At 42.2% G+C, this 14,955-nt stretch overlaps 1 protein-coding gene across 1 annotated transcript in view; it reads right to left on the bottom strand.

Moving 5' to 3' along the window:
- Positions 1-5,301, bottom strand: part of tbl1x (transducin beta like 1 X-linked) — a 40,933-nt gene extending 35,632 nt beyond the window's left edge. The window contains exon 1 of the mRNA XM_083776509.1: positions 5,023-5,301. The gene's annotated coding sequence lies outside the window, so the exon portion shown is untranslated. The remainder of the gene's footprint in view (positions 1-5,022) is intronic.
- Positions 5,302-14,955: the final 9,654 nt, after the last annotated feature.

The raw sequence follows: 14,955 nt of genomic DNA, 5'->3' as shown, positions 1-14,955 counted from the left end.
CTGTTCGATGCGCATGTGTGTGTGTGTGTGTGTGTGTGTGTGTGTGTGTGTGTGTGTGTGTTTAGTGCTCAAGCAACTGACTGAATACAGGAAGTGTGTGTACCTCAGGACTATAGCAGTGCTCTAGTGTCTAGTGTCTAGTCTATATAGACTAAAGTCTAGTCTATAGAGCTAGGCCAACACATTTTCAAGGATAGCGTATTGAGCCGTAGGAGTTTTAAAATGACCGTTTCAAAATGTCACGCTGCACCAAAGCCTACTTTATCGTCACTCAGCGAAGATAACAGATTTTTGTGAAGCATTGCGCTCTTGCAGCAAGTATAATAACTATTTTTTCTTTAAGTATAATAAAATAGCTTGAACAACCACTACTTTTTCTTTTCTGTTTTTACAGATATTTTTGGGGCTTTTTGACTTTTTATAGATATACAGTAGCTTGACAGGAAACAGGGAGATATGGGGGGGGGGGGGGGGGGGGGGGGGGGGGGACAGCAAAGTTTTTTGGGATCGGGACCAAACCCGCGACACACTTCCATGCTGGATTACCAGCCATGGTGAAACCCTATTTTTATTCTGCCAGAATAGCCGAGCCGAGGAGGGGGGGGGGGGGGGGCGCGCACACACACACACACACACACACACACACACACACACACACACACACTTTCTTCCTTCCTTCCTAGAAATTATGTCCAGAAATCTATTCTCTTTGTACCATGTAGCAAATGGTTAACCATCTCTCTTCCTTTAATGATTTACAACAATGTCATTGTCCTACACCTCCTCCATTAGTATTTGATTGTATAGCTCACGTGGTGCTATGTACTGTACTAGCAGTGATTTTCATTACAAATTTCAATCAAATATCAACCACCACCAGTAGAACAAACCTGTTATTGCAACGGCAATTTTAAACTTTCGCTTGGCATGATAATTCTACAGATGGTTGCTTCATATGTAGAGCTGTGTGCTCAAAGCCACTATTCAGGGTTTTCCTCCAGAAACAAGATAACCTAACCATGCATGCCCAGTTGCACACATCCAAGGTTGCAGACATATGACCTTCATGAATATACTGACACAACAGAAAAGAAGAATCTTTACTACAGCATGTCTATATAGTGTTGTATAGTGTTTATAAGCTCGTCCTAGTGAATAGGTGGATGATCATTTGACACTATGCTTTAAACTAATAGAATAATATCTGTTTTAACTATATTAGCTGTCAGGTATAATTCATTAATTATTCCCCCACTGCCAGTGTTTTTCAGTGAAGGCCCACGTGACCCGCAGTGTGAACCGGATGTAAACAAATGCTGTGTAAAGTGACGAGCGATGGTATTTTCTTTCACCCGAAACAATAATATTGTAACCGCGGCCATCGGTTCTTTAGTTATGGGCCATTGAATGAATCTTCTGGGAATCTGGGAAAATAATCTCAGATGCATAACGTTTATCTGATAACGTTTAGGCGGACGACAATTTTCCCTATCTGTCGCTTAGCAACCTAGAACCATTCATACATTTTGGGAAGAATGCGATCTATCATAAACCACTGATTTTTTTTTTGTTTTGTCATATTTGTTATTGTTTGGTTAGGAGCCCCTCGAAAAGTGCTTATTCCTAATAAATAATTTCAATCATCATGTTTATTAATATGCTACCAAGAAAGCAGGGAAACATGAACAATTGTTAATTAACCATCTGTAATTTGTAGCGTATGTGCTTTGCTTTTAAATAATATTCTAAAATAAAGCAAATATATGCAGAGACAATAGAAATGTGCCATTACAGTATATGAGATTATGAGAGTCATGATAGTAATAGGTAAAGTTATGTTGATAGTAGCACCCTTAGTTGGAAAACTATTCCATAAAAAGGACAAAAACACCTCATTATAACCTTTCACATTGACTCCCATTCACGAGTTACCTGAGTTAATGATAAAGACCTCTTTCACTCCCAAACACGAGTTACACAAGTTATGTTTTCATTGTTTAATTTTCACTTTTTGATAACTTTCAACTAGACATCCAAGTTTTTCCTCTGACACTCTGTGATGACATCACACATTTGGATCACGTGACCGGAAAAGATTACGGACGCTGGCTTCTCGGGGCTTGTGGGTAATTGAGGCGCAATGCATAATGAGCGTAATGGCGGCATCCATGTCACTCTGTTCCCCGTTGTTATTTTTGGACACTATGACAAACGATCGCATTACGGATTTTAGTTAAATGGAACTACGATCGCGGCCGGGTGATTCTTCAAAGCACTGCATGTGTTTTAAGTTGTGCACACTTTTTGTCTCTACCATCAACTCCCATATATAATTCACACAAAAGATAGATAATCATATGTAGCATGTGCTTAATCAGATGTGTGAGAGATGGCCATAATGTATTTGTACAGTAAGCAATGTATCAAATCCATTGCTTTCAATTTGAAAGCCCAGTCTAAAAATCTAATTTCTGAATAATAAAGCCATGTCTGGCAGTGTTGTAGAGCTAATACACCACTGGTTAATGGCTGATTATGTCATACAAATGTGCTAGGCCTGCAGGGTCAACGAAATACATGCAAGTGGAGTAAAAACAATTGTTGCATTTAGTGGACGCCTGACAAATAACCTGATTAGCTGCTAGACACAAAGAGGAGTTGAACATTTAAATGTACTACGCCCTGTGGAGTCCACCAAGTGACTTCAACACACCACAGGCTCATACTTTTGGTGTGAGAAATACTGTCGCAACACGGTATAAATCAGGCCTAGGCTAGTGACAAATAATCAAGAGAACGAGGAGCCACCCCCAACTTCAAAATGAGAATCAGATTTTCATGTGAAGGACCCCCAAAATGACACTCATTAGCCTGCGGAACCCCCATTTGAAAATATATGCCAAGTTACAGACCCATAAGGGTCCATTTGGTGCCAAACTATAATTTAGCTGGGGACCCCCTGGAACTCCCTCAACGACCCCTAAGGGTCCCCGGACCCCACTTTGGGAACCACTGATCTAGTATACATACAGTAGGGTGTATTTCAGAGTAACTGCTGGTTTGCTGGTAACCAACTGGCTGGTAGCCCATGTGGCATGTGTTGTGCACCGCAAGTGTCTTGTGGAGGGGGAGAATGGTTTGCCCCCCGGTAAATAAATATGCTACGCTGCAGACATGTTTGGACAGTCAAATACTAATGAGCTTTACAACCGAAAATATAAGACAAGAGTTACTAAGACACAACATACAGTACATTTGCTGTTGTCTGCTCTGTGCCTCTACCAAGCCAGGTCCACAATAGCTGACTTGAAAGAGTTATCAAAAATACATTCTGGGCAAAATGAAAGGAGTGACAAAAGGCCACGTGAGGGATGAATCATCAATCCACACAGTATTGTCTGTCAGCTCATTTAAGACCTGAGTGCAGTCTCTGCTTAAACCAAAAGGCAATAAGATTAATTTCACATGAAGAGGAGATATGAGGAGGTAGACATTAACCACTGAGGCAACATTGGCAACTATTTGTCTTTTTTGAGAATAGGAATTCAGAAATAAACTTTCCATCTTTTTTGTAGTCCATAAAAACTATAACCCCCAAAGAACAACATTTTCACTATGGGCGATTCAAACGAAGTCTGTGCGATATCGCAAAAGCGTATAATTACTTGCTCTGATAACATACAGGACCGTCCTACAGGGCTCACAATGAGAAGTACAAATTACTTGTAACATCATGACACACTAATAGCATTTAGAGCTTAATCAGGGCAAATCAAGGACACAATAAAACTCCATTGTTATTTTAATAGATGTCATTAAAACTGTTTTTCTAACCATAACAAAAAAAATCACCAAGTATAATAACAGCGACCTGGTAGGTAGTAATGCTATTATAGCCTACCTATAATCCATGAGTGTTATCAAGTGTGTTACCAGAGCTGACGATAAAGTAACAATAGGCATCTAGCTTTGCAACCTGAAGGTCACTGCAACAGCTTAAAATATTCCCTCAACATCTCCTCTACATAGGTGCATCACCCAAATAAAGTTATCCACCATTGCTTCAATAGCATACTAGGTAAAATTCATTCACTGGGGTTCTGTGTTCCATGGGCAAGCAAGAGTTTAAAATCACCATGGTACATAGGTCTGGTCCATAGACTTAATGCTCTTGCTCTACATGCCATGGCATTAGAGCTATGGACCAGAGCTACATGGTACCATACAAGTTTTGGTTCCTAAACTGAATGTGCATGTGTGTGTGAGTGTGTGTGTGTGTGTGTGTGTGTGTGTGTGTGTGTGTGTGTGTGTGTGTGTGTGTGTGTGTGTGTGTGTGTGTGTGTGTGTGTGTGTGTGTGTGTGTGTGTGTGTGTGTGTGTGTGATGATTGCAATCCATAAAGTATAGGCTATCCTGTGTACAGGTGAGCTGCCCTTAGCTTTAACACACCAATTGGCATACCTTGCCTTGGTGTTTTGTGTCATCTTTTGAATACAACACAATGGCTTTATACAGTTGACTCATAGTAGCCTTACTGTAGCATAGACACTTGGAAACTGGTGGCAATAGTAGTACAGTTGAATATGCTCCCCTCCCCCACTAGTGCGCTGCATGGCACAATAAATAATAGCCATCATCCATACATTAATTTAAATAATACTAAATGCTTACGATGTTGCAGTCCAACTAATGGGTTACTTATGCTGTATACAATAGATAATTTCCAGCTAAATTGTAGGCTAATGTGGACCATACAGAAAGTTATGGCATTTGCTTAAGAGCTTTATAACAACCCATATTTAACATGAAGATAGACTATTTCAGGAAGAACTGTCAAATGTTTGGATCACACAGGTTTATAACGATTCTTGGGCAGTAATTTCAACAACACGTGTAGAGTGACTACTATATATGTGAGTCGGGTTATATCATAATCAACGCCATAATCGCCCCCAAAGAAACTTGATTACAACGGAGAGTCGGAGACTAAAATCATAACATTCAAACTAGTTTGATTGCTTACCTTTATATCAGAGTGAGCTCGTGGTGGCCGCCACCTCTTCCTCTTCCACAAGGAGAACCTCCAACTTCAGAGAGCAAGCGGCGACTTTCCTCCCATTTTGCTTATTATCATAATTCAAGTTCCGACCACAGTATATATTATTCTTGTCTTGTGTGTTACAGTGCGTATACGTATTTACAAACACACACGACTGGCCAAACATGTGCACTGTCTGTGACTGTAAAGTTGGAATAACCGGGACTTTATGAGAATGAGACAGTGAGCCACTCTGAAAGGGGACTTTCAATGTTCTGAGAATGGAACGTAAAGAGACAGCAGCGGGCAATGATCGGCAGAGAGAGAGAGAGAGAGAGAGAGAGAGAGAGAGAGAGAGACCTTAAGATTTTCTTTAATGAATGAATGAAATTCTTCCCTGTATCCCTCGAAGTTAATTGCCCATGCGGTATACATACATGTTAGTTAATTAATCCATTAATTGCCCGAATCAAGTGGGGCACATTTCAACCAGAAATGGGACTGCATTTGGTTGCCAAAAAATTAAAAGCAGGTTGTTTTTTGTGTTATTGCTGCTTATATTATATGAGGATCAGATATGCTGCAGTTTACAACTTTACACAAACATAATAAACATATTGAAATGGCATACTGCTCCCAGTGCCTCCCCACAACGCATATTGTATATTTTTACATTGCATTATTTGGTTCAGATGTTTAACACATTGAGATGTTTATCTGAACCTATAACATCTCTATCTTAAATGAAAAGCCTGCGCGACCTATCCTATAATGCAATAGGCAGCAGGCTGGCTATGTGTCAATGACTGACAATGACATCATTATCCTATTGCAATTATGAGTTATGAAACTAACCAGATAACCTACATAATTATTCTTAACATCGTTTCATAACATGACCGACCGACCAGACCACTGTGTGCTGAATGTAATATCCGAGAGTCCTCCTCCTCTCCTCGCAAAATGCAAGCCTACCATGCATCTGGCTTCTGAGACAGTTCCCCTCCCCCACGGTCCCTGTATTTTTCGCTTGCCCGGTCACATAGTGGTTGATTAATTCTCCTTTCGCCTTGCTCAGTCATTCAGATTTGGAAAGTAAATAACAAGTTGACATCATTACGGCTCTACATTGGTGTGACACATTCCTTTGGTTACCGTACAAACAGAAATATTTGCGCATGACACCCTGGCCTACACTAAAGCCTGTTATGTTATGCAAGGTAGATATAAAATGTATGGTGGAACTGGAATGTGAGCCACATGATATAGCTATGGAATATAGCCTAAGGTCATATATCCAAAAGAGGCTGAAACGTTTTATTTTCAAAATGCAGCTCAGGAAATTATATATACCCCATAATAGACATGATACCTTGACATAAAATGTAAAATAATTAAAATAGATAACCAGTTAATGTGCATTTACTGCAACATAGAACCATACAAATATTACGAATCTCAATCCGGCTTCGGAACATCCCACTCCACTGACACATGCCTCCTCTATTTGAGTGACCACATCAAACACGGTGGATGCTGGCAAATACTGCGGCATGGTCATGCTGGACCTCCAAAAGGCTTTTGACACCGTGAACCACACATTGTAATGTTTTTCTACTTTGTTTTCCTTATGCATGTTATCATTTATGAAAAGAAATATAACGTGTGATGCTGACTGTGTGTGAAATAGTATTTTCTCCTATTCACAATAATGGTAATGGGCTCGGACAGTGATGAGTGACAGGTGACAGAGACTGATGTCGCCACCCACACAAGGTTACATAGGGAGGAAGTGACTCACGGGGAACGGGTGGAAAAATAGGAATGACTGTGTAGGCCTACACGGGGGAAGAGGAGCGCCAGGTAGCAGTCGGATTAATGAACGAAGTTTGATCGCGCTGATCTGCAGCCTTTAACAACAGAAATGTCGGGACCGTCGGGGAATTAAGCAACCGCTTAATTGCCGTCGGGGAATTAAGCAACCGCTTAATTGCCGCTGCCGTCGGGTGATCGGTGTTTGGATTGGAATCTGATGGGTGGTTTTCTACCAATGGAGTTAGAACTAACTACATACTGGTGAGATCGAACCAAAAGCTTTCTGTTGGAGTATAAACTTTAAGGGGTACCCCATTTGTTTGTTTGGTCAATCAGAGCGTAGGAGCTCTTTGTTTTGGCTAAGGAACTGCTAAAGACTATCGCGGGTACGCCGCGTTCAATTAAGGAAGAGGACACGGACTTTATTATTTATTTAATTATACAAAGCGCGGTTTTGCACACTTGACTTTGGGCGGGTTGTTGATTGTTTTGTTTGTTTGTTGTAAACGTTGTGGCGCAGGACGCTACAGAGAGCGTCGAGACTTGTTTGGGGCGGGAGGGGTTTTGAAAGAGAATTGTTTGTTGATTTCAGTTTGTTTACCTGTTTATTTCTTTATGGTATAGGGAGAGCGACAGGGACAGACGCACTCTACCAAGTGCATTGATTTAAATGTACACCGGTTGTTTGATAATACACATTTGCTGCATCTCTATATAAATAATATAAACTATAATCCTACGATCCTGTTGTTTATTTTTCCTTAGTTAATAATTTGCCTTAAGACACAAAGGGTGATTGTTACATGTTAACATGCTAAAAGCAATTGATTATTATTACAAAACATACACTAAACAACTTCAGTCCTATATTTCTATATTGCAGTATTGATAGGGCGTATTGATAGGGTGCCTAACTGCCGCCCTATAGGCAATCTGCTGCCCTAGTCCATGGTCTATGTGGCCTATATATACCGGCCAGCCCTGTCCACAAGGAAGCATACTCAAGGGCCTTTACTGTTCCTAATATACTGTATGTAAACGACATCATGAAATCAGCTTGTGACTGCAACTTGTTCCTGTTCGCAGATGACTCAGCACTGCTGGTCTCGGACAGGAACTGCAGGTTGAAAAGGCCCTCAGCTCTGAACTCGGTAGAATCTGCACCTGGCTCGCTGATAACAAACTGAATCCATTCTTTTTGGATCAAATAGTAATCTCAGCAAGGCAGATGGCTTCTTGGTTATAGTGAGTGACAATATTATCACACGAAAAGATGAAATTACCTATATGTTCCATCCTGGAGGCAAATCTTTCCGGTGATAAAATGGCGATGCCATGTTGCTCACATGGTGCTCCACGGAAGGAAAGAAACATGCGCAGTTGAGACCAAGGAAGCTGAACGTGGAAGTGTTGGCTGCATAAAGCCCATTGCGCATGTTTCTTTCCTTCCATGGAGCACCATGTGAGCAACATGGCGTCGCCCGCACGACGTCATGTTGTCTTCGCGTCTCGTCCTTTTTAGACAGTCCTTGATGTAGTCCAGGAAGTAAGTGAGCCCAGTGTCCATGACATCAGAGACACTGCGGGCTCACTGCTCAAATCTAAAATATCTAAAACCACATATTACACACATAAAGACCCCAGGAAAGTGTTCTAAATCTTCTAAATGTCATTAACATATATTCTTTGGCAAAAAAGGGTGAAGTGTCCCTTTAAGCAATAGGCAACATACAGCCCATGCCAGAACAGTGTTTCCCATTGTCCACTGATGATGACCCACAGTTTCTAAACTGTCCTTGTTTCGGTTGTCTTGATCTGTGTTGTTTTCTTGTTTGTGTTGTTGTTGTTTTTTCTTGCTTCTGTTACTCTGTTTATGTCACTGTCAATTTATTTCTAATTTTGTGAAGAAAAAAACACTTAAAATTCAATAAACAGAACGTTAAAAATAAACTTCACAGTACAATATGTTCAATTCATTTAATATATGCCCCCTCTCAAATATGCAAATAATACCTGTACGTAATGTCATTGACCTGCCTTAACAATACACAATCCATTCTCTGTTATAACGTCTTCGTACAATGATATTCAGCATGTAAAAATAGGACATAATTTACATTTGTGTGAATTTATTCTTTAGCTCATACATTATGAATGAGTGCGACAGAGGAGAAACAAGAACATTCCGCATGAGCAAAGCTACACTGTTGCCCCCCAGAGAGCTCTGATAAGTGGCTGAGGTTCTACGCAGTGGCAAGGGCACTGACACCCATGTTCTATGGAGTGATCCCTGTCCACTTATAGAGGCATTAAGAGGGCAAAGACTGAGATGAGTTCAGCTCTCTGTACCACCAGCCAGTCCAGAGTCCAGTACACGGGCCCTGATGGATAGGTTTGATCTCTGTTTACACACCATTTCAAGTTGGTCACGTCATTATATCCTGTTTGTCCGGTTAGAAGTCAGTCCATGCCATGGCCATCTTCACGCTATTATATTCCCTGTTTGCGACTATGTTTGTCCCCGACTCCCCGTCCTGTTGTTCATTTCATGGCCCTATCATCATTGTCTCCACCAGGCCGAAGGCATGTGGGGAGAGTATGTTTTGCACTCCGTCCGTCCGTGTGTCCGTCCGTCCGTCCGTCCGTCCGTCCGTCCGTCCGTGTGTCCGTGAGCAGCTAATCTCGGCCACCGTTAACCCGGTCCATGCCAAATTTTGCACACACACTCCCTGGATGCCAACGATGAACCTCTGCCCCAAACTTTCCAGAACGGCCTGTTATAGCGCCACCAGGAGGCCGCTTTGTGCAAAACAAGTTTTTGCACAGTACACCTACAGATTTTGTCCAAACATCACGCAAATTGGTACACAGTCTCTCTAGAGCCATTCAACCAAACCGGTCTTTCAGATTTCTCAGACTCCATCCTGATTGGTTAAGATTGGCTTCCAAAGTTCACAGGAGTGCTCAGTTTCAAACAAAATGCTGCAAATCATGAACACATCGCGTGATTGTGCACCCACATTCCCACTAGGCCGAGGACAAAATGCCACATTAACAATTTCAACTCAGCCTCAAGGTGGCGCTATAACTGGCCAAAAAGTATTTTTACCTCTAACTGCACGGATCTGTGGATAACTTTGTATGCCAACTCCCTAGAGGCCAAGGAAAAACCTTTGCCTGGAATTTTTCACATCTGCTCTTTATAGCGCCACCAGGAGGCCCACATATGTAAAACACATTTTCTATTATTACTCCTTCAGATTTTATCCACATTTCACGCAAATTGGTACACATGATCTCCATAGTCATGTGATCAAGACAGGTTTTTTTGATTTCTCATATTCCATCTTGATTGGCCACGATTGGCTCCTACACTTTTCAGGAGTAGCCCGCTTTGTACAAATCGCCACAACTCCTCAACGCAGCGTCCGATTGCGATGAAACTGTGCACGCATATTCCCACTAGGCTGAGGACGACATGCCACCATTTTTTCCTCAAAATCAGCCTCACGGTGGCGCTATAACAGGCCAATTCCTGTTTTTAGCTATAACTGCATCGATCTGTATACAACTTATGTACCTTATGCAACTTATGTACCTGTCTAAATACTTCCTTAATGTAAACGAAGTCCACACCCACAACACCAGAGGGAGTGCAACAAACCATGTACAACCCAGATTCGGCACAAACAAGGGACTAAATTCTTTTCGCTCCTATGCCACCAAAATGTGGAACGCCCTACCAACAGTCATTAAGACATGTGAATCCCTTGACTCCTTCAAAACCGCTCTCAAAGGGCACCTACGGATGGCTGCAATTCGAAACTGGCCTCTGTAAAATCTGAATCCCCCCCACCCCCCCACCCCATTTCCCTCACTGTATATTGTATATTTTCCCAGTGCTTGTATATTTTCCCTTTTTTGCTTCCCATATGATGAATTCCTGTTCTGTTCTTTAGCTACATAGAAATGGCTATTTGTATGTCTCTAAATGGTTGTATGTCTTTAAATGTTTTGATGAATTGAACAATGTGGACCCTGTTGTAAACAAGTGTAATGCTTAATTGGGTCGTCCACTCACAGTTGACAGTCTTTGTATTGAGTTTGTGCTTAAAATGTACTGTAAATTCTACAAACTGTTAATAAATATTTCAATCAATCAATCAATGTATGCACACATGGAAAAACATTGTACCTGCATCCCTCCAACACGAACCTCCGGCCCAAATCTTCCTCAACAGCCTGTTATAGCGCCACCATGAGGCCACAACCTGACCTGCCCTGGTGGAGACCTGTGCCGATTGGCACTTTATCTAGTTTATACATCTTTCTGACGCCATATTCATACAGCCTTTTACTGTCTTTTTCCCAGCCAGTTAACTTGTTATATAGCTAGGCGGGAAATTGACGTGATAGTTCAGTTGGTGATGAAAGCATGAAATTTGGCACATATGACCTTCATATGACCCTAATCGATAATCAACCCCATGGCCACGCAGAATTTAAATTTTTCTTTCAAGATGGCCACCAGTTATAAAAATGGCTGCAACTGGACATACGTTTTGGACTTTGCTGGGGCTGTAGCCTACAACTTTGATTTCACCATCATTTTGATATAATAATATGTTCTGTAGGTAAGAGTAAATAAGTAAGATCAAAATAATATTAGGTTCCAACATGGCGCCATGTTTTCCAATATGGCTGCTGAAAAAATTGCATAAATGTACATCTGCAGGTTAATGCACAGTTGGGCAGTGTTAATTTTGTTCACTAAGACTGAAGACTTAGTCGACTACGTTTTTTCAGAAGATAGGACTAAGACTAAATGGTGTGTTATTCAAAAGACTAAGACTAAATCTTTTCTGGCAAAATTAACATTGCATTAAGACTAAGACTAGACTAAGTCGACTAAGGTTTTTCAGAAGACTAAATAGGACTAAGACTGAATGGTGTATTATTCAAAAGACTAAGACTAAAGCCCTAACCACACCAAAGGGTCAAGACGGTTTTAGCGTTGTCCCTGAGGTGTGATATGTCTTGTTGCTATCACTATATGCTGAGGCTGAATCTTTGATTTCCCCCTAATTTTGATATAGGCTAAGAGAAAGTAAGATTAGAAACAACATTAGGTTCCAATATGGCGTCATGTTTTCCAATATTGCTGCCGATATATTACATTTTCAGTGTGGTCTCGATCCTTGCGTCTTTCAAATGTATTTTTACTGGTCTTTTACATTTTGGGGTCTTTTACCAAGGGGTTTTTAATCCATAGCCTGGATTGAGTACTTAAGTTACATTTTTCTAAATTTGACTGCCTTGGTAATTTAGGATGGGCATTTCTTTATTTTTTAATATATTTTGTTATTTTGTTTGTGTTTAACTAGTGTCTTGTTACAGGTGAGTTGAGGCACATGAATGAAGTAGTATATAACCAGGGGGTATTTTGATGGTGGAAAAGTTGTCTGTGTGACTCCACAATGTTTGGTGTTGGTCCTGCCTAGCAGTTTAGCCTAGCAGCTGATTTTAGCAGCTTAGCAGCTAAAGCTAATATGGTGACTGCAGAGTGCTCAAACTGCTACTGTGTGACTGTGACGGTGACGCTATTAATGCAATAGTACCAACTCACTGTAATAGTAATATGCTATTTTGGAAACAGAACTATTTGGTGTCATGTATTTTTGTAGTATGGTTTAAAACAAATTTGTCAGCACACACTGATGGACTCAGTAAAGCAATTAAGCAATCATGAATCAACTTTGCATCTTAAGTTGACTTAAGTTGTCATTGTCATTGATGAAACCAAAACAAACCAAACAAACCAAAACAAACGGTTGTGTAGGGCCCCATACACACAGTTCTGTGTCTTGTCTGTGTTTAATGGCCGCCACAATGCTTTTCCAATGAGAGTCACATGGTTTGATGGTGTTCTGCCCATCAAACAAAAATGTTTGGTCAAACCATGTGACCCATAGATTTCAGTGCATCGGTCAACTTCTGGTCCAGCAGGGCTTTGTCACTTTTCGGCTTCATATAGCCGCCCGGTGGCCCAATGAAGGGAACGGAGGTGGCACAACTTTCATCTATACAACTCTGGGCTAGCTGAGTCATATGGCGACATGAGTGTGATGTCAGAGGATGTAAGTATGCTAATCATTAAATGTTTTGCTAACCATAATCAGTGTTGGGCAGTAACTAGTTACTAGTAATATATTACTGTAATATTATTACCCGGCCAATCAAAAGAGGGCAGGTTTCGGGCTCGGCTAATCAGAAGAGGGCAGGTTTTTGGGCCCGGTCAATCAGAAGAGGGCAGGTTTAGGGCCCGGCCAATCCGAAAAGGGCAGGTTTTTGGCAACCTCCAATCCGAAGAGGGCAGGTTTAGGTCCTGGCCAATCAGGGGAGGGCAAGTTTATGGGCCTGACCAATCAGCAGAGGGCAGGTTTTTGGGCCTGGCCAATCAGAGCAGGGCAGGTTTAGGGCCCGGCCAATCGGAAAAGGGCATGTTGACCTTCATGGGCTTGCCCACTTCCAACCCATGCCAGTTAGCCCGCATGTAGACCATGTTGGAACTACATGGGCTTGCCCACTTCCAACCCTTGCAAGTTAGCTCACATGTAGACCATGTTGAACCTACATTAGTTTGCCAACCCATGCAAGTTAGCCGGCATGCAGACCATGTTGGAACGACATGGGCTTGCCCACTTCCAACGCATGCCAGTTAGCCCTCGGGTAGATCACGTGGGACCTACATTTGCTTGCCCACTTCCAACCCATGCCCAGTTATCCCACGTGGGACCCTCATAATTTGCCCAGTTCAAGCCCAAGTGGGCGTGCTGGCTGGGTTGAGTGTACAGGGTTTGATGAGGTCTAGCCATATATGGAGCGTGTCTTGAATGTACAGGGTTTTATGAGGTCAGGTATGTCAGAACGGGTCAGCTGCATATATGGAGATCTAAGGGTGGCAGAGGGGGCAGTGTCTTGAGTGACCATATATGGAGGTGTGACACAAGGCGTGACACTGAATGGAGCGGGAATGCAACAATTTGGAAGCCAACCGCCATATACCCCCATGAAGTAGAAGGCGTGACACTGACGGGAAATGCTAGTTTTCATAGTAAACAGTGACCTATGGTCGCAATAAAGGCTTTCGACTCCAGCCTGTTCCACAAGCTCTCCTACGCACAAGCGCTCAAAAACGCATATGGATCCCCTTCATCTCTATTCTCTACTGCGGTGGATTTGCAGCCTTGCTGCTGCCCTTCTATTAGAGATTGCATGGTAGGCGGCTCTTCCTGCCATGGAGCTGGGGCTGACCTCCTAACAAAGAACAGGTTCAATCTGCCGCCCCTCCCCCAACCCGGGAAGCTGATGAGGGTCACATGACCTTTGTAGACAGCACTGAGGAGAGATGGTAATATGGAGTGGTGGGGGAAGGGTGCCGTGAGTCACACGACTCTTGTTGTGCTGTTATTAGCCATGGGAAGCGTGGGGAAAGCTCGGCCTGTAGCAGTGTGGGTATTCAGTTGTTTTCAGTTGGGTCGCTTGTGCTCATTGTTGTATTACAGTGTCCATCGACATATTGGAGAAGTGTGTGTGTGTGTGTATGTGTCTGTGTGTGTGCGTGCGCGTACATGCGTCACATGCGCGCCAATCTGGCAGAGCAAGGACAGCCCTTCAATATGGGTGTGTGTACGTGTATGCATGTCTGCGTGTGTGGGTGGGTGTGAGAGAAAGAGTGTGTGTGTGTGTGTGTGTGTGTGTGGTTTGAAAGAGAGAGTGCTTTGTGTACTCACTACTCAGTAACACTGTACCCACCCCTCCCCCACCCACTTCCTCCCCTCCCCCTCTGCTACTAACTACACAGACAAGAAGACAGCATAAGGACTTCTATGGTACACTGTTATGTCATACAGACCCAATTTCCAGACAAAGCAACAGAGAAATTGATATATTCAGCCACACATCCCAGAATTTCACATAAGATGGTGGATAAAGACATAGGGATGGACACAAAATTGAAGTTCATGTATACAGTACACATACATGTACATCTTTTTTTGTAAGTCAAGTCGTGATGTAAGACTTTTCAGGAATAATTGTGAA

Source organism: Protomyctophum parallelum, assembly GCF_964188405.1.
Source record: "Protomyctophum parallelum genome assembly, chromosome: 11".
Classification (NCBI taxonomy): domain Eukaryota; kingdom Metazoa; phylum Chordata; class Actinopteri; order Myctophiformes; family Myctophidae; genus Protomyctophum; species Protomyctophum parallelum.
This window is presented reverse-complemented; position numbering and strand designations above follow the sequence as displayed.